The 25,585-nt window shown below is 47.9% G+C and overlaps 1 protein-coding gene and 1 long non-coding RNA gene across 8 annotated transcripts in view; one reads left to right on the top strand and one right to left on the bottom strand.

Moving 5' to 3' along the window:
- FRMD4A (FERM domain containing 4A) overlaps positions 1-25,585 on the top strand; it is a 544,823-nt gene that overhangs the window by 453,910 nt on the left and 65,328 nt on the right. The gene's annotated exons all lie outside the window — the stretch shown is intronic.
- Positions 10,126-17,997, bottom strand: LOC117082546. The gene is made up of 4 exons (XR_004436660.1): positions 17,813-17,997; positions 13,518-13,688; positions 10,704-10,820; positions 10,126-10,290 (listed from the first exon to the last, which is right to left on the bottom strand). It is a non-coding gene; the product is annotated as an uncharacterized LOC117082546 (long non-coding RNA).

Here is a 25,585-nt window from a genome sequence, read left to right on the forward strand (position 1 = left end):
CGGCCAGGCACAGTGGCTCATGCCTGTAATCCCAGTGCTTTTGGAGGCCGAGGCAGGTGGAACACTTGAGGTCAGGAGTTTGAGACCAGCCTGGCCAAAATGGTGAAACCCCATTTCTACTAAAAATACAAAATTAGCCTGCCATGGTGGCACATGCCTGTAATCCCAGCTACTGGGGAGGCAGAGACAGGAGAATCACTTGAACCTGGGAGGCAGAGGTTGTAGTGAGCCGAGATCATGCCATTGAACTCCAGCCTGGGTGACAGAGCCAGACTCCGTCTCAAAAAAAACAAAAACAAAACAAAAACAGAACAGTTATTGCATACCTCTTAGGTGCCAAGTCCATCACTGGGCACTGAGATGAGACATAAATCCTGTCCTCCAAGATGTGTGATAATTGAGCCAGTGTCTGAGTGGTGTAATAGAACTCTGTGTGAGGGTCAGGGATGATTCAGGAAGACAGTCGTCAAGTAGGCATAAGGAGAAGAGAAGTCCTCACAGAGGAGGCAGAGAGTGAGTGGGGTCTTCAAGGATGCAAAGAGTTTTGCAGATGGAGGAATGGGGTGGGGAGGCGTGCAGGAGAGGCCAGTGTGCCTGAAATCCCAGTGACAGGGGTAGGGGACACAGCGCCCTTCATTCTGGAACATCAAGTGAGAAGAGAGGAGTTGGCAAGGAGGTTGGGGCTCGCAGGCTCCTGGAGGCTTGGAGGCTCTGCGAAGAGGACTTCCTCCTCTCTAGGTAGAGTGGTGGCTGCGGTCTGTATGAAGCTGAGGAGTATAGTGTCCGATTTCCATTGTTGTAGAAGCACCCTCTGGAAACTGCTTGGAGGATGGATAGGAAAAACCCAGGACAAGACTGAGAAACCAGGACATGATGAGGGTAGGGCAGGTCACACCTGGCAGGGCTTGAGGATGGAGAAGGGGAATCAAGATTTTGAGAAGGTGTGTGTTACTGACCACCTGTAGGCGGAAGCGGGAGGCCAAGAGAGGAGGAGGGAAATGCAGAATGACTTCCAGGCTTCAGGATCCACCAGAGTGTGGACGCTGAGAGAAGAGGAGGTCTGGGAGTGACAGATGAGGGATGAGTGCAGCTTAGGACACGCAACGCTGCAGGCTTGATGGGACATCCAGGTGGCTGTGACTAGTAGGCCGTTGGGCATTCTGTTGGATCTCAGGAGTAGCAAGAATTTCCAAAGCATCACTGAACCAGAGACTGGACAGAGGGAGGAGGTTAGATTGGCAGTTGGCACACCAGGAGCTAGGATTGAAGAGTTCATTTCCCTATCACGACGATCACGGTGAGATGCAGAGGCAGCTTCCGTTGCACGGGCCCTGAAGCTTACATAATTTGGGGCCCTCCTTAAGAAATGAATGTACAATCTGAGTATAAAATTAAGAACAGGCATTTGACTGGGCAAAGTGGCTCACGCCTGTAATCCCAGCACTTTGGGAGGCCAAGGCAGACGGATCACCTGAGGTCAGGAGTTCAAGACCAGTTGGCCAACATGATGAAACCCCATCTCTACTAAAAATACAAAAATTAGCCGGGCCTGCTGGGGGGGCATCTATAATCCCAGCTACTCAGGAGGCTGAGGCAGGGGAATCACTTGAACCCGGGAGGCAAAGGTTGCAGTGAGCTGAGACTGTGCCACTGCACTCCAACGTGGGCAACAGAAAGAGACTCTGTCTCCAAAAAAAAAAGGGGGGGGCCTTTGAAAAGCCTTTGAGGGAAAGGAAAACAGCTTGGTCAACTTAGCTTCTAGGGATGCCACCCCACCCCGCTAAGATGTCAGATGGAACTTAAAGGCAAGGCCGTGGACTCACTGGAGCCATTGTTAAGAAGTCTCAGCTACAAGAAGACCTAAACAGAGCACCTATTTCTTTTTCTTGCATTGCCAACCTCATCACCGTGATAAAAAGGCCATCTCTGTTATGTTTAAGGGACCCGTTAGTTTCTGAGACTACAGAAAGCCCACACCCTGATCCCAGATCTCAGAATCTAAAAAGATACACACACATGTGAATGCATATCGATGCAAGTCCACACCTAAGCCAAAAGTCTGTCTTCAGTGCCTCCGGGCCAGTGGCTCTTAACCTCCACTGTACATCAGGAACTCCTCTGAAGTCACTGGGATGTCTAGATGCCACAGCCCCCTGCAGGCCTACTGACCTGCACCTCCGACCAGGCCACTGAGCCCAGAAGAAGCCCCGGCAGGGATTCTGATGTATGCCTGGAGAGAAGGACCACCACTGGCAGCCCTCTGTGCTTTGAAAACTCAGATGTGGGGAAGGTCAGCCAGGCTCACTGGTGTGGCCAGCAGTGTCCCTGTACACCGAGGGCAGGGGAGGTCCCATGCACGGGCCTCATGACTGGGTGAGCCATCTGGGAGGGGCGGCACTCCAGGGGATGCCACTCCCTCCTGGCTCTGGTGCCTGGCACATCTCTGCTACCTCAAGCCTCCAGGGATACTCAGGCAAGGGAGTGGCACTCAGCACTGTGCACCTGGAGGCTTCTGCAACAACAGCTGTATCTCCAGCCCAGGCAGCTGCTCCCACCCCGCGGCAGACAGAGGCCCTCCCTGACACTCTGACCCAGTTCCAGCAGCTCTGTCACGTTGCACCAACGCAAGAAGAGCCCGTGTTTAAGTAGAGGCAGTGGCAGGGGTGAGTCTGCTCCCTCTCCTTTGCAGAACCCAGAGGCGTCCACTGCCTGCACAGCTCCAACAGCATCGTCAACCCGTCGGCACACCCACAGGGGCTTAGCAGCCGCCTTGAGAATCCACTTAAGTGTTTCCATGTGACCTACCCCTCATCCCCCACAAAAAAGCCCAAACAAACAAAAAAGTCACTGTGAAAGAGTAGCTGATGACTGTCCAGAAAGGAGCACAACAGTAGCCTATCCCTCATTCTCCAGTTGCAAGCAGTTTGCCATCCTAGTTTCAGAGTCTGCCCTCAGTCACTTAATCACTACTCTGGAGCTTAGAGGCTCTTGAGGGGTGGAGTAAAATGCAAGGGACCTCACCGGTGGCTCCGAGAGCAGAGGACATTTAACCCCCACACTCTGCTACCCGGAACTTCTAAAGAGACAGCCTCCTGGCCTTCGGAAGCACAGCCGTCAATGCAAGCTGCTGGAGTTTGTCAAAAAATCAAAAATCACAGCTTCATTGCCTGCAGGGTACACGTGTCAGGAACAGCTAAACATGTGGGGACACCCTGCAGACTGGATTTCGGCTTTTGTGCATGTTCAGAAGAGTTCACAGATGTTGAACTTCTGAAGGCCAACTTCGCTAGTATTTTGGAACAACATGTATGGAAGAACAGCTCCCAGAACACTCTTTAAAAAGCAGCAAACAAGACTCAGAAAAATCAGAATCTACAATGCATGCACATCCCCCAGAATATCAGCCCTTGCTTGGATATATAAGTTCTTTTTAAGAGGTCAGGCAGAATCCTAAATCTAAGGATAGGATGTAGAATATATATATATATATATATATTTTTGAGATGAAGTCTCAGTCTGTCACCCAGGCTGGAGTGCAATGGTGCGATCTCGGCTCACTACAAGCTCCACCTCTCGGGTTCAAACAATTCTCGTGCCTCAGCCTCCCGAGTAACTGGGATTACAGGTGTGTGCCACCACACCCAGCTAATTTTGGTATTTTTAGTAGAGATGGGGTTTCACCATGTTAGCCAGGCTGGTCTTGAACTCCTCACCTCAGGGGATTCCCCCCCACCTTGGCCTCCCAAAGTGCTGGGATTATAGGCCTGAGCCACTGCGCCCAGCCAAGATGTAGAATTTTTTATAGGACATTCAGTATCCCCTCATCAGCTCTCAGTAAATCTACTTCAGTCCTTCACACAGTGATGTTTCTCCCTCCCTCTTTGCCTTCCTCCCCACTTCTGAGCTTCTGTTCATACTCAAACGCCACGTGACACTTGGGGACATCCCTTTGAGCGCTTTGTAGCTCTCCTCCTTTGCCATGGCTACGGTTGGAAGTCTTTCTGCATAGTTGTGGATGTAGCATCCAAGTACAGTGCTGACGGGATGTTACATGTCTGTCTTGGCTCAGCAATGGTGATAGAAGTAGAAAAGTCACAGTAGCAAAAAAAAAAAACAAAAACACCTTTTTTTTTTTTTTTTTGAGATGGAGTCTCGCTCTGTCTTCCAGGCTGGGGTGCAGTGGCACGCTCTTGGCTCACTGCAACCTCTGCCTCCCGAGTTTAAGCAATTCTCGGCCGGGCGCGGTGGCTCAAGCCTGTAATCCCAGCACTTTGGGAGGCCGAGACGGGCGGATCACGAGGTCAGGAGATCGAGACCATCCTGGCTAACACGGTGAAACCCCGTCTCTACTAAAAAAATACAAAAAAAAATCTAGCCGGGCGAGGTGGCGGCGCCTGTAGTCCCAGCTACTCAGGAGGCTGAGGCAGGAGAATGGCGTAAAACCGGGAGGCGGAGCTTGCAGTGAGCTGAGATCTGGCCACTGCACTCCAGCCCGGGCTACAGAGCGAGACTCCGTCTCAAAAAAAAAAAAAAAAAAAAGCAATTCTCCTGCCTCAGCCTCCCGAGTATCTGGGACTACAGGCGTGTGTCACCATGCCTGGCTAATTTTTTTTTTTTTTTTTTTGTATTTTTAATAGAGACAGGGTTTCACCATGTTGATCAGGCTGTTCTCAGACTCCTGACCTCAAATGATCCACCCACCTCGGCCTCCCAAAGTGATGGGATTACAGACGTGAGCCACCGCACCCAGCCAAAAAAACAAATCTTGCAGCAATTGTTTTACCCTATTTTATGCTAGTTACTGCATTCCATTTTAGCATGTGAATATGTGTGGGAACAGAAAGAAGCGCTGCTGAGATGAGAGGCTCCGTATTTCACAAATGACGGTCCTACTGACCTCAGGAGACAATGAGACAGGGTCAGGTTGGCATTTAGGCACTGGAGGTAAATCCCAAGTTTCATCTGAGTTTGCATTTATGGTTGAGTAAAGAGAGGTAGGCCATCAAAAAGGAAAAAACTGCCAGCTGTGTGAAATGACCATCAATAGCAAAATGTCTCAGACTAGGTATCCCACGGGTTTCGGGCAGTTGTGCTGGTACAAGCAAGAGTTTTACCTCTTTCTTCCCTGGAAATGTTTGAATGAAAATTAAATGCTATCTATTGAGGCATTGTTTATTAAATCTTGCAGAATCGGGGTCCCACGGGGCAGACATAAGTAGTCTGGACAAAATCTGTCTCACATCCGGCTCCCTCTTTAGGGGAGGAGTCGTTACATTCCTTAGATTGATTGAAGCCCGAGAAAGCCTGAGAGCTCTAATCTCTGAGACAATCTGCCCTTGTTTGCAGCATCAGTAACTGAGGCTTGGGGAGGCAAGGGGGTTGCACAGTCCTCAGACCTGCAGACAAACCAGCCATCTGATCATCGGGAGCCATTACACATGAAAGCAGAAAAGACTTTCCAAATGGACACTAAGAGTTAGAATAAAGAGTCCTCCAGCAGGCTGTATCTGAGGCTTTAAGCATTAGACAGCAAATATTGCGAAGCACGTGACTCCAAAAACCCCTCCCTTGTAAAGAATATTCAATATCTATAAATCATCACTTAGAAATGCAGCCCAGATTTAATGACATCTCCCCCCTGGGAAGAAATAGCAACGTCAGTCCTTGTTACATATTCAGCAGACAGCATTTACTTATTTATTTGATGTGCAATTAGGGGGGCTTTTATGTACACTTAGATGCACAATTAGGAGCACTATGGGGTCCCCTCTGAGACATTAGGAGAAGGAACCAGAGTAAATAGCCTGCCCCCTGTCCCCAAGCAGCCAATGTGGCTTCCTGTGATTTCTAAGGGTATTTCCGAAGCAGGGGCATTGGTTCTGGGAATTGATGCATTACTTCACTCCCCCGGATTAGTAAAGATTTTTGAATGAAATGAGATGATGAGACAGGAAAGGAAAATAATATTTACAGGAACTATTCCATTAACTTGGTGTGGACTCCCGGCGGCATTGCCCTGCTAAATTATGTGGTGCGGCGAACGTTCTGCCTAGTGTGCAGCGGATTTATGGTTCTCTCCTGTCAGCGTCTGCCTGACTTGCTTTCTCCTTGCTGGGCCTCTGACTTGGCCAGCCTGGGTGACTGCCTCCCTCATTCCAGCATCTGCATTCCCGTTGGAAACCACACCCTGCGCACACCTGGGAGAAAGACTTCACTTAATGCACTCAGCATTCTTAGCATTTCGTAGCTGCCACTTACTCATTCACGGGGTACTACCAAAGGGCCTTCTGGTATGTTATCAGTCCTTCAGATCGCAGCACAGCACTGAGTGGACCTGGAAGCTTTGGATGCCTGTGGGTGACAGGCCCTGGCCTTGGGCATCTAGAGGGACTGGCCCCAAAGCTGAAGACCAGGGCTACTTGTGGGCGGCGGGGCGGGTGCAGAGATGGGGAAATTTGGGAGTACGAGGTGGAGGGCATGGCGAGTTCCCAGAATCTGCTCCTTAAAAATAACTCTCCAGAGGGCCGGGCGCGGTGGCTCAAGCCTGTAATCCCAGCACTTTGGGAGGCCGAGATGGGTGGATCACGAGGTCAGGAGATCGAGACCATCCTGGCTAACACAGTGAAACCCCGTCTCTACTAAAAAAATACAAAAAACTAGCCGGGCGTGGTGGTGGGCGCCTGTAGTCCCAGCTACTGGGGAGGCTGAGGCAGGAGAATGGCGTGAACCCGGGAGGCGGAGCTTGCAGTGAGCCGAGATCCGGCCACTGCCCTCCAGCCTGGGCGACAGAGCGAGACTCCGTCTCAAAAAAAAATAAAAATAAAAAAATAACTCTCCAGAGAAAAAAAGAATCATATTCTAAGAAAATTGAGATCCTCTTCTCAAAGCATCAGTCCTAGACATCCCCCTTCTCAAATCACCAATATCAGACGTGGCTGAATCATCTCCATTTGGAAGAGTAATCCCAAACTCTTAAGAACGGTCATTGGCTGGGTGTAGTGGCTCACGCCTGTAATCCTAGCATTTTAGGAGACTGAGACGGATGGATCACTTAAGGTCAGGAATTCAAGACCAGCCTGGCCAACATGACAAAACCCTGTCTCTACTAAAAAATACAAAAATTAGCTGGGCGTGGTGATATACGCCTGTAATTCCGGCCACTCAGGAGGCTGAGACACGAGAATTGCTTGAACCAGGAGGCAGAGGTTGCAGTGAGCCGAGATCATGCCACTGCACTCCAGCCTGGGCGACAGCAAGACACCATCTCAAAAAAAAAAAAAAAAAAAAGAATGGTAATCACCTGAAAGCCCTGAGCTAGCACTGAGAACTTCAGTACAGGGTGTTGAATATGAAATTATCTCCGATAAAATGGCCCCCATATGAGTTTTCCTGGGAGAAAGTCAGACTCAGTGAGTTTCAGTGGAAACTGACTTGAGTTTGCCTCTGCTGATGATACAGAGACAGGACCATGAGTCCAGGAGGCAGGATACCAGCACTTCCTTGTGGGCCTGGCTGAGCAAGGGACTCAGTGCACCAAGGCCGATTTCTCTTTTCCCAGTGCTTCAAAGCAGCCCCCTATCCTGCCCACCACAGGGGTGTTTATGATAATATGGGTTGCTATCAATATTGAAGGAACTGCTTTAAAAAATAAAACTAAAGTACTAAACAAACATAAGGCATTTTCAATTACAGACAACACTTTTGAAAGCATCCTCTGTATTCCTAGACTTCCCAGTTCTCTAAAACTCTAGGAGCTGTTGGTGAGGGTGCATGACTCTTCCTGCCTGGAAGTTCATTCACTTGTTCAGTAAATGTTGTCTGAGTGCCTGTTGGGTACCAGGTCCTGCTCTTGGCTCTGTAGATACTGTAGAGAGTGAACAAGAGAGACTAGGTCCCTGCATGCACAGAGCTTATAATCTAGTGGGGAAGCTGGTCAAATTTATTTATTAAAGAAATCAACAGCAATAGTGTTTGAGCGCTAAATTCTATCATCCAAGTACTAACCAGGCCCGATCCTGCTTCGCTTCCGAAATCAGACAAGATCAGGTGCATTCAGGGTGGTATGGCCGTAGACCCGAGAGTTGAATGCTATGAAGACAATAAATCAGAGTAAGGAAGAGTGGGAGGGGTGATGGATGGTCAGGAGGGGTCTCTCAGAGCTAGGGCCATTTCGGTGACTCTCTACTCCTAAGTGTTGTACATATGATTCCCTGGGAAGCAGTCTGAGATGGACTCGCATGCAGGAAGTTTACTGGGGTGTGCTCTGGGACTAACAACAAATGGGAAAGTAAAGGAAGCAGAACCAGGCAGAGAGAGAAGCTGAGCTGTGATGCAGTGCCAACATGGCATCCCTCAACCTAGACGACACTCTGAAGCTAGAACAACCCTTGGTGCCATCGCCATCGCTGTTGAGGCTGGGGGCCAAGCCTTACCCCTCAGCGTTAACCAATCATTAGATCCAAGTGACCCCCTTGGCGAGAGGGTGTCGACCTTGGGCAAAGTGGTTCTCTGTAGTGAGACAAATTCCAGGAGAGGGCGAACGTCCTTCAATCCCGCAGGGAGAAAGAGGCTGGTCAGTGCTGCCTGGTATCTTCCACAGCAGTGGTTCTCAGTGTGGTCCTTGGACCAGCGGCATCTTCATCATGTGAAAATGCGTTAGAAATGCAAACTCTGGCCAGGTGAGGTGGCTCACACATGTAATCCCAGCACTCTGGGAGGCTGAGGCAGGTGGATCACTTGAGGTTAGGAATTCGAGACCAGGCTGGCCAACATAGCAAAGCCCCAACTGTACTAAAAATACAAAATTAGATGAGCGTGGTGACATGTGCCTGTCATCCCAGCTACTAGGGAGGCTGAGGCAGGAGAATCACTTGAACCTGGGAGGCAGAGGTTGCAGTGAGCCAAGATCGTGCCACTGCACTCCAGCCTGGGTGACAGAGTGGGACCCTGTCTCAAAAAAAATAAAAATAAAAAAACAAGCTAATGGCCAGGCTAGGTGGCTCACACCTGTAATTCCAGCACTTTGGAAGGCTGAGGCAGGAGGATGATAGGAGTTGGAGACCAGCCTAGGCAACATAACGAGACCTCATCTCTGCACATAATACACATACAAAATACAAAAGTACAAAGGAGTAGTCTCAGCTACTCCAGAGCCTTGAGGAGGTTGAGGCTGCAGTGAGCCAAGATCATGCCACTACACTCCAGCCTGGGCAACATAGCAAGACTCCATCTCAAGAAAAGAAAGAAAGAAATGCAAACTAAGGATCCCCGCCTGAGACTTATGAGCTCAGAAACTCTGAGGATGGCACTCTGCAGTCTAATTCCACAAGCTCTGAGGGTGACTTGAGCACAGGCAGTGAAGGTGAAGGCCCACTGCTCTGAACACAGGCAGTTAACGAGGACCTTTCTATGGGATCCTGCTTCGTTGTTTTGTTGTTATGAAGACATTTTAGTCTGAGTTAAAATCAAATTATTTCCTAGAGCGGTTACACTTTTAAACAAAAAGAGAGAGACGTTTTGTAAATTCATGACCTCCATATCCCCTCCAAGGCCCAAAGCAGAATTTTCTTTTTTTTTTTTTTTTTTTTTTTTTTTGGGACAGGGTCTCACTCTGTCTCCCAGGCTGGAATGCAGTGGTGCAGTCACACCTCATTGCAGCCTTGACCTCCCAGGCCCAAGCAATCCTCCCACCTCAGCCTCCCTAGTAGCTGAGGCTATAGGCGTGTGCCAACACACTTAGCTAATTTTTGTATTTTTTTGCAGAGACAGGGTTTTGCCGTGTTGCCCAGGCCCCCAAAGAAGAATTTTCTTGACCAAAGAATGTTGGCACTAACTCACTTCCAGTATATTTTAGAAAGTCATGATTAGCAATTTATTAAACCTCTCTGTGCCTCTCTTTTTATACCTGTGAAGTGAGGACTAAGAGACACAGAATGGATGTAGTCTAATTTTATCCATCTCGAGTACGTTTATCCATCTCACAGAGTTTCTCGGTCCCCAGGACAGAAGTGGCATTGGCCTTGACGTCGCAAATATTGTTACAGTCGCTTATGCTGAAAACAAGAGGCGGCATGGCCTTGAAAAGCAAACAACACCTCTTTGTGAAGAGGGTTAATTTTTTTCTTGGTCACTGGATCTGGGAAGCCAGCATTCCTGGGTTCCCACAGGGTCCTGGGAAGGCCATCCTGAGTCTGGTCTGAGTAAGCCAAGCTTCCAAGGGCACCAGCCTGTATCTTCTTCTTGAAGCCCATGCTGGTGTCACACTGTCACCTTTGAGGAAGGTTGACCTGTCTAGGAACAGAAAGAAAAGAAAAAAAAAAAAGCATTGCCCCGTCCAGGTGAATAATTCTTAGAGGGCAGCTATTGCATGAGAGTAATTAATCTGGGAAGTTACAGGAGGGGAGGAATGTAAGTATCCCCTAAAGAGGGGCAGGTCTAAATCTCTCCCAGGGTGACTTGCTTGGAGGCACCTCCTGGAAGGGGTACATTCAAGCTCCAAGAATTTCCCCAAGTTGTCCCTGAGGTCAGTCTCCAGGCCTGACATACCCTTGGGGTGCCCCCTGCCCCCTGCCCCTGCCCCTGCCCCCTGCCCCCTGCCCCCTGCCCCTGCCCCCTGCTCCCTGCCCCTGCCCCCTGCCCCTGCCCCTGCCCCTGCCCCCTGCCCCCTGCCCCCTGCCCCTGCCATTATCTGCAGGATATCTGACCAAGTAGTCAAGACACCTCACAATTCTACACAATTGTGAGTCACTTCCCTGGGCCTCAGTTTTCTTAAGTTGGTTGATGAGATGATCAGGAATCCTGAGGTTGAAGGAATCTTAAAACTAGAAACAAAGAGAAATAAAACAAGGTAAATAAAGCAAGCTCATTTTAAAGCCAGAGGGGAGTCATGAATAAAAGAAAGGATGAAAAGCAACAGTTTTCCAGAAGTGGTAGGAGGGAAAAATGCCAATTTCTAAGTAGGTAACCCCGCGTCTGTCTTTGGCTTCTGTGGAGCCAATGCTCAAGCTAGATCTAATTAAATAACTGAAAGCAGTGTTTCTGCTGCAGCTGATATGTCTTTGGGGACATGTGGTCTCCCAGGATTCATCTGCTTCCCACACAAGGCCTGGTCTCCTCGACTTGCTGTTCTTCCTGCCCCCGAAAAGGCACGTGGACCAGCACTAAGAAAGGTCATATAAACAGCCACGTTGATTGTGTGGACAGTAGGAGTCAAACACAACACTTGGTATTTATAACATGCAAATAAACACCCAGTCAGATGACGTAGCAGCCGCCCTGAGACAGGCTGGCTTCTAAATAACTCCACAGATGCAGATTCCCACTACTCGGGGAGCCCCGTTGACCTTGGATGCAATTTGAAGAAGCAAATCAAAACCAAATGCTATGGTTGGATCCCAAACCACTGCAGAGGAGCATCCAATAGCCTCGTTCACTCCAAAAGAAGCCATGAACCAGTAGTGACTTAGGAACAGATCTGGTTTCTCTGGCTGAAAAACAGATTTGCTAGTATAATAAGAGCACCGACCACCTGGGACTCAGAAGACAAACCTCTTTTATCTCCCACTGTTCCTTTGAACGTGTTCTTCCCTTGTCTCTCGATAAAAACACAGGCGGTCTGATGACTTTTCTGATCACTCCTGGGTATTACAAAGTCAACCAGTCATTTTAAATAGCAAAATAAGCTTTTCTTAAGAAATTAGAGTGTCCAGTTCTTTATGACAATCAGAGCTTCAAACTTGCTGTAAAGTTAAATCTCTCCGTTCTCCCATCTGAGCTCCATGCCCGCTTCAGTTCATCTGATGTCAGGGGACACCTATTAAACTCTCCAGGTAACCCTAATGAACCCTGTCTTCCCAGGTTCAAGGAGAACAGTCCATCCTCCACCTTCCCCCTGTGGGTAGCAGACAGTTCACAGAACATCTCCCTCTCAAGAACCTCTCTAAAAATGACCTCTCAGTTTCCACCCTCCTAAACATTTTATGCCCCAATTGTGTGGGTAAGGGATTTTCGGGGTCATCTAACCAGAAGATTTTTTTCAAATTGTGATAAAATGCACACAACATAAAATCTGCCATTGTAACCATTCTTCAGTGGCCACTTCAGTAAGGTGTATTCCCATCATTGTGCAATAGATCTTCAGAACTCTTGTCATCTTGCAAAGCTGAGACTTTACCTGTGAAACAACAACCCCTGTTTCCTCTCCCTCATCTGCGGGAACCATCTTTCTACTTTCTGTTTCCATGAGTTTGAACACTCATGAAAGTGGAATCAAAGTTATTCGTCTTTTAGTAACCATAGGGTTTAAATATCCAAACCAAGATAGCACCACAAATGAAAAGGGGCATTAGTGAATAATTATCCCCGTGATAGCAAGCAAACCAGGGCTGTTACTGGCAAACAAAGGCACCTGGTGACCTAGCTAACCAGCATGGTGACCTAGCTAACCAGCATAAAAACCTATCTAACCAGCATGGAGACCTACCTAACCAACATAGGGACCTAGCTAACCAGCATGGAGATCTGTCTAACCAGCATGGAGACCTAGCTAACCAGCATGGTGACCTAGCTAACCAGCATAGGGATGTAGCTAACCAGCATGGAGATCCGTCTAACCAGCATGGAGACCTAGCTAACCAGCATGGTGACCTAGCTAACCAGCATGGAGACCTAGCTAACCAGCATGGTGACCTAGCTAACCAACATAAAAACCTATCTAACCAGCATGGAGACCTAGCTAACCAGCATGGTGACCTAGCTAACCAGCATAGGGATGTAGCTAACCAGCATGGTGACCTAGCTAACCAACATAGGGACCTAGCTAACCAACATAAAAACCTATCTAACCAGCATGGAGACCTAGCTAACCAGCATGGTGACCTAGCTAACCAGCATGGTGACCTAGCTAACCAGCATGGAGACCTAGCTAACCAACATAGGGACCTAGCTAACCAGCATGGAGATCTGTCTAACCAGCATGGAGACCTAGCTAACCAGCATGGTGACCTAGCTAACCAACATAAAAACCTATCTAACCAGCATGGAGACCTAGCTAACCAACATAGGGACCTAGCTAACCAGCATGGAGATCTGTCTAACCAGCGTGGAGACCTAGCTAACCAGCATGGTGACCTAGCTAACCAGCATGGAGACCTAGCTAACCAGCATGGTGACCTAGATAACCAGCATAGGGATGTAGCTAACCAGCATGGTGACCTAGCTAACCAACATAAAAACCTATCTAACCAGCATGGAGACCTAGCTAACCAGCATGGTGACCTAGCTAACCAGCATGGAGACCTAGCTAACCAGCATAGAGACCTAGCTAACCAGCATGGTGACCTAGCTAACCAGCTCTTGGCCCCTTGCTTTTTACAAAACCTCTCCTATGGAATGGTCTGCTCATGGCCCTCTCTAGTGACACTGCTCATCATAAAGTGTCAGCCGGGACTTCCAGTTATCCTGGGACTCTAGTTAGGCAGCAGTGAAGTTACTCACAGACAGCACAATTCATGACAAACCTGTGGAGGTGAGAATCAAACCAGTGACTGGGGAGACTTCAAAGAGCCCCAGTGAGGCCGGCCACAGTGGCTCATGCCTGTCATCTCAACATTGTGGGAAATTGAGGCAGGACGATTGCTTGAGGCAAGGAGTTCAAGACCAGCCTGGACAACACAGAGAGACCCTCGACTCTACAAAAAAAGAGAAAATGTTTGTAATTAGCTGAGTATGGTGGTGCATGCTTGTAGTCCCAGCTACTTGTGAGGCAGAGGTGGGGGATTGCTTGAGCCCATGGATTCAAGGCTGCAGTGAGCTGTGATCGCATCACTGCACTCCAGCCTGGGCAACAGAACAAGACCCCAAGTCAGGAAAAAAAAAAAAAAAAAAAAGCCCCGGCCAGTGAAATAGTTCATCCAAGCACCCAATTATTTCTCTCTAGCTTTTGCAACAGGTGTTTCTGCTGGCTGCATGGCATTTTGCAGATCTCTTCACCAATGCTTATAATCTTTCTGGAAGGTATACACCGGCATCTGCTGCATTGCATGGGGTCCCTGTACCCCCTGGAGTGAGCACAGCCTTGTCTTGGGTGTCTCTTCTCTGGCCTTTGAACAGGAAGGTCAAGAGCCAGAGGAACTCTGCCCTGCAGCCTCTCCCGGTCCTCACGTTTGACTGGAAACCAAACCCCAGCCCTACCTTTAATGAGCATTAGAAGTCACAGTAGAGTGAATTTCCTCTATATGTGTGTGTGTATTTTTAGGCATGCACATGTGTATTTTTAAGTACATAATAGAGTTTATGTTTAAGGTTTGAAAACCCATTTAAAAAATGGATTGCTGGCCAGATCCGTGAGAGAGTGCTTGCCCATCCCCAAGGGAGAAGAACAGCACCCTGAGGCGCCGCTGCCCCAGCTGCCCTGGTGCTGACAGGCCGGAAGAAGTGAGTTGCCCTCTGTAGTGACCCCCAGAACAGATGTGAGAAGATAGCCCTAGTGGGAGAGCCATCTGACAAGGGTGGGGGAGCTTTTCATGGACAAGGGATGCCACTAAAAATTAGGGATCCTCTGTTTTATCCTGAACTGCTAGCTCCTTTTAAATAATGAGTCTTATTGAGTTCTTTTCTTCTTGAGACAGAGTTTCACTCTATCACCCAGGCTGGAGTGCAGTGGCGCAATCTCGGCTCACTGCAATCTCTGCCTCCTGGATTCAAGCAATTCTCCTGCCTCAGCCTCCTGAGTAGCTGGGACTACAGGTGCCTGCCACCATGCCTGGCTAATTTTTGTATTTTTAGTAGAGATGGGGTTTCACCATGTTGGCCAGGCTGGTCTCTAACTCCTGACCTCAAGTGATCTGCCCACCTAAGCCTCCCAAATTTCTGGGATTACAGGCATGAGCCACCAGGCCTAGCCAGAGTTTCATTGAGTTTTAATCAAAGACTGTCTTGTGATCTGTGATTAATCCAGACTAGGATTCAGTAGGCAAAAGAGTAGAAGGTCACAAGAGGAGCACCTTGTCACTGTCCATTTCTCCCCATCCCCCAAAGCCCAAGGCACCCACTCATCTACTCTCTGTCCCTATGGATTTGCCTATTCTGGACATTTCCTAGAAATAGAACCTTATAGTATGTGGCCATTCAGGTCTGGCTTCTTTCACTTAGCAAACGTTTGCAAGGTTCATCCCTGTTGCAGCACGCATTAGTACTGCATTCCTTTTTTAGGGCTGCATAATATTCCATTGTCCTTTGATGTTTATTTTGGCATTTTCTACACTTGTACAGCAAACACAGACACACAAATGATGCCCCTGACTTCTGTATCTGCAGTCATGCTTTTCCCTCACATACCTGCCCAGCTTTGTCCCTGGTTTCTTTCTGATACTGACTCCATGTCACTTCACCAAGGCCTTCCCTGTCTACCTTGTTAACAACGAGAAACCCTGTCCTGTCCTTCCCTGGTTCACATTTGTGCTTCAAACCTGTTATCCTCTAACTTACTGTATGTACCATGTAGTTTTCTTATTTATTTCTTATTTATTTGCCCACCTCTCCCCTTCATAAGAATGTACAGGATACACTGCTGTATCCTCAGTGCCTGACAGTGTTGGGTCCATGGTAGATACTCAACACGTGGTTGTTGAATGGATAAAAGTCACCAGAGCAGAATATCTAATCACTTGTTGAGACCCACTCCTAATTTCACAGACTCCTCCGTATGTCTGTGTATAGTGGCCTCATAGATTGATGCATTAAGAACATAACTGGGGCCAGGTGCAGTGGCTCACGCCTGTAATCCCAGCGCTTTGGGAGGCTGAGGTAGGTGGATCACCTGAGGTCAGGAGTTTGAGACCAGTCTGGCCAACATGGTGAAACCCCGTCTCTACTAAAAATACAAAAATTAGTTGGACATGGTGGCGGGCACCTGTAGTCTGAGCTATTCGGGAGGCTGAGGCAGGAGAATTGCTTAAACCCAGAAGGCAGAGGTTGCAATGAGCCAAGATCGCCCCACTGTACTGCAGCCTGGGCGACAGAGCGAGACTGTCTCAAAAAAGAACATAACTCATCTAAGGAAGGGTTGCAGAGAGCTCCACATAGCAAGCAGGACAGTTGGGAGGAGAATGGAGGAGAGGGACGGACTTTTTAAACAGCTTAGGTTTGCTGATGAAAAAATGAAAAGCATAAAAAATTGCTCCCGTCTGGGCTTTCCTTTGATTTTATTTTTGTCTGTAGCACAAAAAAAACACAGAATAATGAGGATATCGTGAGTGAATTGCTGGAGTACTGCAGACCCTTGAATAACTCTGGTTAATCTAGACTTCTTTCTTTCTTCTAAGGATCTGTTCAATTGGGAAACCCTGCTTGTCGACTTCTAGTAACCTCTTTGTCTTGGCCAGTCCTAACAGCTTGTTTCTGCTGAACCAGCCAATACTTAGGAAGCTGTGTAAGGCTTTTTTTTTTTTTTTTTCCATTCTTCTTCTTAATGAGTTTGATTCAGAGGGGAAGCCCAAGCTGGATTGACCTTCCGGAAAATGTAAACCTGTTTAACACCAAACCTTACACAGCCAGAACGTGCTGTGCCCAACTCTGCCTGCCCGCCTCGGGCTCTGCCTCGGCACCTGCAGGTAGGGTTCAAGGGTGTTACAGCCAGGGTCCTACCTGCCCGGGGTCATTCTTGACCGCCTCAAGCAAACAGACAATTTCTAGGCAACGTGATTTGTAAAGATCTGATCTCTAGGTTGGGAGTAGGCTTCCAGTTTGAGATCATGAGCTGCTGGAATCATAGACTTTCCCAGTTCACCTCGGAAGAGTAGAGTTCCAACAGAGCTGCCAGAAAGAAGGGCTACAGCTCCTCGGCTGTGGCTTTCACCATCGTCCCTCCTTGAGCTCCCCCTAACTGCCATTTCCCCATTATTGTGTATCGCAGTTTAGAGATGTATCTTCAACGAGATATCTGGGTTCAGCCACTGGAGGTTCCTCACATGGTGGAAATAGCATGGAGTTGAGCAGACAGAGGAGGGCTCAAGTATCACCTCCCAACACGTGTCATCTGTATGACCTTGAGAAAGTGACTTAACCTCTCTGAACTTCAGTTGTCATAATATCTAATATCTCAAAAAGCTCTTCATTCATTCATTCATTCACTCCACAGACAACTATTGAGTGCCTGCAGCCTGGGCGACAGAGCGAGACTGTCTCAAAAAAGAACATAACTCATCTAAGGAAGGGTTGCAGAGAGCTCCACACAGCAAGCAGGACAGTTGGGAGGAGAATGGAGGAGAGGGACGGACTTTTTAAACAGCTTAGGTTTTTTACATATGCGCCCAGGTACATGCTAGGTGCCAGGAAAACATACTCAAGGAAATGTAAGTCTGGTTGAGGAAGACATTAGAGCAAAAAAAAACCATTACAGCACCAAATGAGCATTGCTTTGGCCGACGTATGTGTATGAATATCTGGGAGAACTGGCCCAGACCAGGCTGGGAATTTTGCGAGGCTTGGGATAGCCCTGGTGAAAACAAAGTTGTTTAAGGCAGGCTGTGCGGTGTAGAAGGCTCAGCTTCCTCCTCTGCTTCCTCCCCGCCTTTTCCCCTCAATTCAGTCTCCCCAAGTCAATCTGCGCACTGCAGAAGTCCTCTAGGGGAAAGAGCAAAGCTCTAAATAGGACCAGCCCTCCTGGAAAGACAGAAAGTCTAGATCTGAAGTCCTCACTTCCTTCTGGAGGGAGACCTCGCGGAGCAGATACCAAATTGCTCCCACAAGGGGGTCCATAGAGAGAAAGGCCCCAGCTGCAGATACCATGGCCCAGCCGCAGCCCCCTGCACACCTCAGGTCAAGCTGAGAAGTGACGCCCTCCAAGCAGAAAGTCCAAGTTGGAGCGGGGCAGGCCCACCGCCTCCCATCTCTGCTGGCTGCTGCCACAATTGCAGAGCAGCTGGCGAGACCGCAAGCGTTCCTTCTCCCAGCAGCAGCCCAACTTGAAAAGCAAACCACAAACCCCTGGCCTGATGCCCACTCATCCGCCTCACTCCCTGGCACCTTCCAACCAGGGGAACCTGGAGCTCACACATGAAGTCACAGCAGCAGGCAATCTGCCTCGCTTCTGGTGCCCACAGAAACCAAGGTCTGCCAGACAGCAGCGCTGGGACCTCTCCACTCCCCAGCAGGATGGGCCGGCTCTGGAAGCACAAGGTGTTCCAAAGTGCAGACAAGCTGCTGTTCAATTATTATTCCCAAAAGCCAAAGCCCTTGCTGGTTTGCTTGCTTGCTTTTTTCTTTCTTTGCCTCACACAGGTATCGCTAGGGTAGAGTACTGACATTTAGTTTTCTTTCTGTTATGCGTGATAAAGCACGGTGTTAGTTGTGAGTGTATGCCCGTATTTCCCTGCAGAGCTGGTTGCCAGTCCGTTTTCTTCATCCCATCCCCATCTTCCATTCAGTCCGATGACCTCCACAGAGGAGATCGGGATGTCTCTATGATGCCACATCTCTGGACCAGGCATAAGAGAAACGCCAACTGCCAACCTCCCCACCACCCCTGGAAAAAAAAAAAAAAAAACAAGAACAACAGGTTTCTCCCTAAAGCCTGCCCTCCAAAGTAGTCAAAACCTGAGCTGGGCACGGTGGCTCACGCCTGTAATCCTAGCACTTTAGGAGGCTGAGGCAGGCAGATCACTTGAGGTCAGGAGTTCGAGACCAGCCTGGTCAACATGGTAAAACCCCGTCTCTACTAAAAATACAAAAATAGCCAGGCATGGTGACTCATGTCTGTAATCCCAGCTACTCGGGAGGCTGAGGCAGGAGAATCGCTTAAACCTGGGAAATAGAGGTTGCTCTGAACTGAGATTATACCACTGCACTCCAGCCTGGGCAACAGAGCAAGCCTCCATCTCAAAAATAAAAAAATTTAAAAAGATAACTTTACACCAATCTGGAAAGAGAAGTCTTGACCAAAGCAGGTGAAATGGCCTACCATCCTTTTCTCCCCAGATGTACGAAGTATTTCTCAGATTGATTTATTCCCCTTTGAAGCATCCCAGTGAGGTCTGTCATAGCAGGTATAATTAGCCTTGGCTTTTTTTTCAAGGAGAGACTGGAGCACAGAGAGGTGAAGCCACACATCACTGGGTCACAGTGCTCATTGCTAGAAAAACCAAAGCTAGACCCAGATATTCCCAATCACTGGGCAGCCTCAGCCCATCAACCCACTGACCCCAGCCAGTCCCTCGGGGCACTCTGAGCAGGGAAGGAATTACATCAGCGGGCAGAGGATAGCAAAGGAAAAACAATTCCAGCTTCTCTTGAAAGTATTTATATTCACCAAAGCTTTATGGTAAAGTCTTTCTGCAAGAAAAGCCAAAATACACACAAGAAAATAATACAGAGAGAGGCCTCTACGGAGAAAAATGCAAGGAAATCAAGTCCAATGGTGAAAAACAAAATGGCCTGCGTCTCAATGGGCTTGTTAAGTACTTGTTAACCTCCTTCTCTCTTTTCCCCTAGTAATGACTCTTAAGCCAGAGGAAGCTAAGAGGTTTTTGATGGGTTAAAAAGAGGCCATCCATTAAGGGGTCAAGGCCCGGTGCTCCGGGTATCTGTCACCGAATGAACAAAATCAATTTAGAGCTCGCTTGTCTGACAATGAGGAAGACGCAATTGGCCGGAAGAACATCTTGATTCCATTAGGCCTGGCTGCAGAGAAAAATTAGCCATTGTCTGCTGTGCTGGGTGTGTGGCCATCTCTGAAGAAAAGAGATGCCTCTTTCAGTGCAAGCGATGGAGGACATCCTCAGACCCATTTAGGAAGCCAATGCTCTGCCGTCCTTGTTTGGGTATTCGGGAGGGCCTGATATGTTCCCATGATAGCCCACTCTGTTCTATATAAGACCGAGTCATCTTACAGTAGGATACTTCTTTCGCAGGGTGAAGGTTTTGAGATTAGAAGTCGTAACAGGAAAATGGTCAAAACTGACTCTGGTCAAGATTGCAGTGGATGGAGGAACTGGCTAATAAGATTAGGAATAAACAACCCCAAAGAGAATACAGCAAACTCCAGCACAAATGAATGAATGGGGGCCCTGGGTCCGGCTTGTGCTTGCACTGTAAACAATCCATTTTGACAGGAAACAGTTTTTGCAATGCTCATGGCACCATAGGAGTCATCTTTCAAAAAAAATCATAGACCTGTACCTTGTGCTGATATGTGTTCAAAGTATTCATAACTTATGTTTTACGTTAAGAATAATATTGGCATGTAATTGACAGAGGGGAATGCGTACAATCATAGTATTTCTTTTTTTTTTTTCTTTTTCTTTTTCTTTTTTTTTTTTTTTTTGAGACGGAGTCTCTCTCTGTCGCCCAGGCCAGAGGGCAGTGACGAGTCTCAGCTCACTGGAACCTCCGCCTCCCTAATTCAAGCAATTCTGCTGCCTCAGCCTCCTGAATAGCTGGGATTACAGACGCATGCCACCATGTCTTGCTAATTTTTGTATTTTTAGTAGAGACGGGGTTTCACCACATTGGCCAGGCTGGTCTCAAACTCCTGACCTCAGATAATCCACCTGCATCGGCTTCCCAAAGTGCTGGGATTACAGGCATGAGCTACTGCACCAGTCTCATATTATTTCTTGAGCACTATGTACCAGCCACCATTTTAAGCATTTAATATATATTAATTCATTAATACAGCAGCCCTATGAGAAAAGTGCTATTATTCCTGTTATTTCAAATATGAAAAAAACAAAGACACAAATTCGATTGCTGAGAATACACAGCCGGTAAGCAGCAGACAGTATGACGTTGAAAACCATGCTTCTAATCCATGCTCTTCTGTATTATCTCCCATCGGTAGGAAATGTTTAAATCAAGCTACTTTATTTTTCAATTCCAAAGAAGTGCAGCTTGACATTCTCTGGATTTACAATGCTGACCTTCAGCCCATGTGCAGAATGTAAGAATGCCCACACACCCCCTCGTTTTAGAGAGGATGAAGCCCTGATGGAGAGGGCCTTACAAAGTCAGAGCTAGAACTGAGGGCTCTTGGCCTCCCACCCAGGGTTCTTGCTCCTAAAAATCAAAGTCGCAACAATCAGGAGTAAGCAACAGTCATGAGCACTGATTATGTGAGACAAAAGCATGAGATATATGTTAATGAGGCAGTGCGGCACTTCTTCTATTTTTTTTATTTTTTATTTTTGAGGCAGAGTCTTGCTCTGTCACCCAGGCTGGAGTGCAGTGGCGCCATCTCCACTCACTGCAACCTCCGCCTCCTGGGTTCAACTGATTCTCTTGCCTCAGCCTCCCAAGTAGCTGGGATTACAGGCATGCGCCACCATGCCCAGCTAATGTTTTGTATTTTTAGTAGAGACGGGGTTTCACCATATTGGTCAGCCTGGTCTCGAACTTCTGACCTCATGATGGGACACCCCCGCACTCGGCCTCCCCAGGTGCTGGGATTAGAGGGATGAGCCACCATGCACGGCACTACTATAGAGTTTTTAAAGCCTGGTACAGAAACCAGAGATGGTTTTAAGCTCCATCATGGATTCCTGTAGCATAAATACAAGCTACTTTAGGTATGTCTTGTCTTCCCAAGTAGATTGTAAGCTCCCTACAAATATAAACATGTATTAAGCACCACATGTTTCCTCTTGCCTATTAGAACAGGCCAGTACAAAGTAGATGACTATTACATGAATGGTTGGAAAGGGAATGGGAATTTGATGCTCCTAAAACCCAAGGGCCTTGCCTCTGTCTTCTTTTTTTTTGTAAAAAGTAAAATATACTGAATGCCTATAGAACTGATAGAAAAAAAAACCTCTGACACATGATTTCAACCCACTAAAAACATACACCTGGGCTGGGCGCAGTGGCTCACGCCTATAATCCCAGCACTTTGGGAGACTGGGGTGGGTGGATCACGTGAGGTCAGGAGTTCGAGACCAGCCTGGCCCACTAAAAATGAAACCCCGTCTCTACTAAAAATACAAAAATTAGCCAGGCATGGTGGCGGGCGCCTGTAACCCTAGCTACTCGGGAGGCTGAGGCAGGAGAATCGCTTGAACCCGGGAGGCAGCAGAGGTTGCAGTGAGCCAAGATCATGCCACTGCACTCCAGCCTAGAAGATACAGTGAGACTCTGTCTCCAAAAATATATATATAATATATATGTATATATTATAGATGTGTATGTATGTGTGTATATATACCTACTTCTGTTCCTTCTTAGAACTGGCTGTGCTCCAATGGCAAAACCTTACCAGGGCACATGGGATCCAGTCCTCTGAGAGCACAGGCTTGGGGCTTTCTGTGTTCTCTCACATTTTAAATTCCATCTGATTCAGGTTCAGTGACTCCTTTCTTTTGCCCTGCAGCCCTCTAGATGTGTAACAACTCATTTGCATTTGCTGAAAATGTAAATCCACCTAAAGATTTGCAAGTGCCAGTCTGCTCTACAAAGTAAACAGGGCAAAAATGAAATAAGGAAGTGAGTTTTTCAGTTTGTATGTTTCCTTCTGAGCTTGGAGATTATTCATGTCCATGCTCTTATATAAGAAGAATTAGACCTAATTCTTCTTATATAGAGACCCAGAACAAGAAGCTTGAAACAACTTTGTTCTCATTCGTTGTCAGAGCTTCATGGTGTGTTAGAAAGAGTCCAGGACCAGAAGTCACAAGATGTGGGTCCCGACATCAATTACTTATTTAACCTCTGCCAATCCCTTAACCTCTCTCTCCTGAGGTTACTTTATCTGTGCAAGGAGGAGGTGGACCAGATGGCTGCTGTGATTCTGTGTAATAGGTCCCCTGGATGAAGCAGGAAGTTACTCATAGGGAGGTCATTAAGAAGCTTGGTGACTCAGCCTCAGGGACAGCAGGGGAAGACGAGGTTCTCCAAAGTCCTGGTCAAGCATCAGAGCCACTAGACGGAGCTTCCTCTCAAGCGTCTATTTCCGCATCGTCCCGGGAGCTCGCCCACTACTCCACATGCAGTCCCAGCTCTCCATAAATGCTGGCTGGGGAGGAAGTCCAGTGGAGCCAAAGCCCCTTCCTCTGCCCCAACCTTTAGCCAAACACAGGATGTGGGAATCCAGCAGGCCAGCTAATAGAAACCAGTAACTCATCCCTGCTCATTAAGTACTTAGAGTGGACCCTGTTGCGTTCAGGGCTCAAAGGCAGTATTTATTACCCACTCTTGTTTGCACTCCGTGGATAAATGTTTCCCACCTCCTGTTTTCATACATGAAGACACTGAGTCCCAGAACAGGAAAGTGGAGGACCTATGATCGCATTGGAAATCACAGCAAGTCTAGGTCAGAAACTAAGAATCCACATCCAGTATCAGCCAGTCCCAACAATAGGGACAGACATAGTCTCAAGGAAGCCACGTCTTGGCGGTTCCAAGTTTTGTTCCATGCAAGCCCAGATCATCCAGGCTGTTTGTTTTGTTTTGTTTGAAATGGAGTCTCACTGCATTGCCCAGGCTGGAGTGCAGTGGTAAGATCTTGGCTCACTGCAACCTCTGTCTCCTGGGTACAAACAATTCTCCTGCCTCAGCCTCCCGAGTAGCTACGATTACAGGCATGTGCCACTACGCCTGGCTAATTTTTAGTAGAGACAGGATTTCCCCGTGTTGACAAGGCTGGTCTCGAACTCTTGACCTCAAGTGATTACCCAACATTGGCCTCCCAAAGTAACGAGATTATAGGCGTGAGCCACCACGCCCGGCCCAGGCTGCCCTTCATCACAGTTGTTGTTGTGTTTTAGTCTTTGGATGAAAGCTACTGAGTATTGAAGCATTGCTGTATAGAAAACCAGAGGCAGCCAGGACTCCAAGGATAGAAAGAAAGAATACTTGTTACCATTTACCGTATAAAAGGAAAGCCAGGCCATGGTGTAGGACGAGAAAGATTTGCTTTTTTACTTTCTGCTTACAGTCATATTGTAGCTCATTTGTAAAAATCATTCCACGTGTAAAGTTAACCATCCATTAGTCAGTAAGAGCTGTTCCCACTAATTGGTGGACTCCTGGGGAAAGCAACATAGTTAGAGGTTAGTGTAATGGACCAGGTGCCCTTGACTTCTATTTCTAGTTCCTTCACTTACTTGCTGTGTGGTCTTAGGCAGTTTTCCTTAATTTCTCTGGGCCTTGCTTTCCCCAAGAAGTAAATTTCCCACTTACTCTTCTTGAGGGATGCCAAAAGATCAAAGGAACGATGTGTGCAGGGCCTTTTAAAGATGCCTAAATGACGTGCACTAGAAACGCCTTGATTTAATAGGTATGAATTAATACATTCTTTGATTATTGGTAGAACTACGTATTTTGGCTTTTTAATTAGCTCCTTGGGTATAATTGGCCATAGGCGTTGCACAAATCCCTAAGGGAACCCGCCCAGCCATCCCGATGATCATTACGGGTGCCTGCTGTGTCTTTAGGCGGAGGGGCAGAGCGAGTGGCCAGCTTTACGTGGTGGGGGGTTATGACGGCTGCACCGAGCCAGCGCAAACTCGGGATGCTCCTCTGAGGTGGCGCAGACCATCAGGGCTGCCCCGAAACCAGCTCAGTCAGAGCCCACCTTACCCTGTTTACAAAGGGGAGGCAAGGTGGAGCATCGCCTGTTTGTTGATTTGATTGTTGTGTTTGCTCTGCCGGCCTCAGAGTGAGGTATTTAATGGGGCCTCTAAGCCATGGGCACAAGGGCCCGTGGGCAGAAATGCCCCAGACCCCATGAAGAGCATGATGCCTTTCCAGCCAGCTGCTTCCCCTCCTGGTCCCTTCTGCCTTCATATTCCTGCTCCCCAGCTCACCCCTCCCTCCTGAGTGAAGAGAAAAGGATCAGGCTACTGTTCTGACATGCACACCTCCTCTTCTCTTCCCAGGACCCTTTTGCTTTTGTGTTTGTTTTAAGAAGGTGTCTTGCTCTGTTGCCCAGGCTGCAGTACAGTGGTGCGATCCTGGCTCGCTACAACCTCTGCCTCCCGGGTTCTAGTGATTCTCATGCCTCAGCCTCCCGAGTAGCTGGGACTACAGGCGCTCACCGCTACACCCAGCTAATTTTTGTATTTTTCACAGAGATGGAGTTTTGCCATGTTGGCCCAGGCTGGTCTTGAACTCCTGACTTCAAGAGATCTGCCCGCCTCAGTCTCCCAAAGTGCTGGGATTGCAGGCATGAACCACCGTTCCCAGCCTGTTCCTGGACCCTTCTAATGTCTCAATGCAATAATCTGATCCTAAAATCCACCCATCCCTTCACCTCACTCTTACCCTTTGAGAGTCTGTCTCAAAAAAAAAAAAAAAAATGTAGTGGAGCTTAGATTCAAACAGATGTAGTCAGACCACAAAGCCTGCCTGCCTGACCACTTTGCTCAGTGTACTGCCCCCAGGTTGTGAGGCCAAGGTCTTGTAACCTGTTCATTCTGGTATTTTTGTAGCTCTGGCTAAGTTCAGGTAGAATGTCTCTGAATATATAACACCTGGGGACCAGAGAGGAAATTTGGGTGTTTTCATGGATGGATTTATAGTGGCCAAGCATCAGACAGGAGCATGAGACCTGGGTCTGTGTGTTTTAGCAACAGACTCCACTAAGGCGCTGTTGACTCTC

Source organism: Trachypithecus francoisi, unplaced genomic scaffold (assembly GCF_009764315.1).
Source record: "Trachypithecus francoisi isolate TF-2019V2 unplaced genomic scaffold, Tfra_2.0 Lachesis_group9, whole genome shotgun sequence".
Taxonomy (NCBI): Eukaryota; Metazoa; Chordata; class Mammalia; order Primates; family Cercopithecidae; genus Trachypithecus; species Trachypithecus francoisi.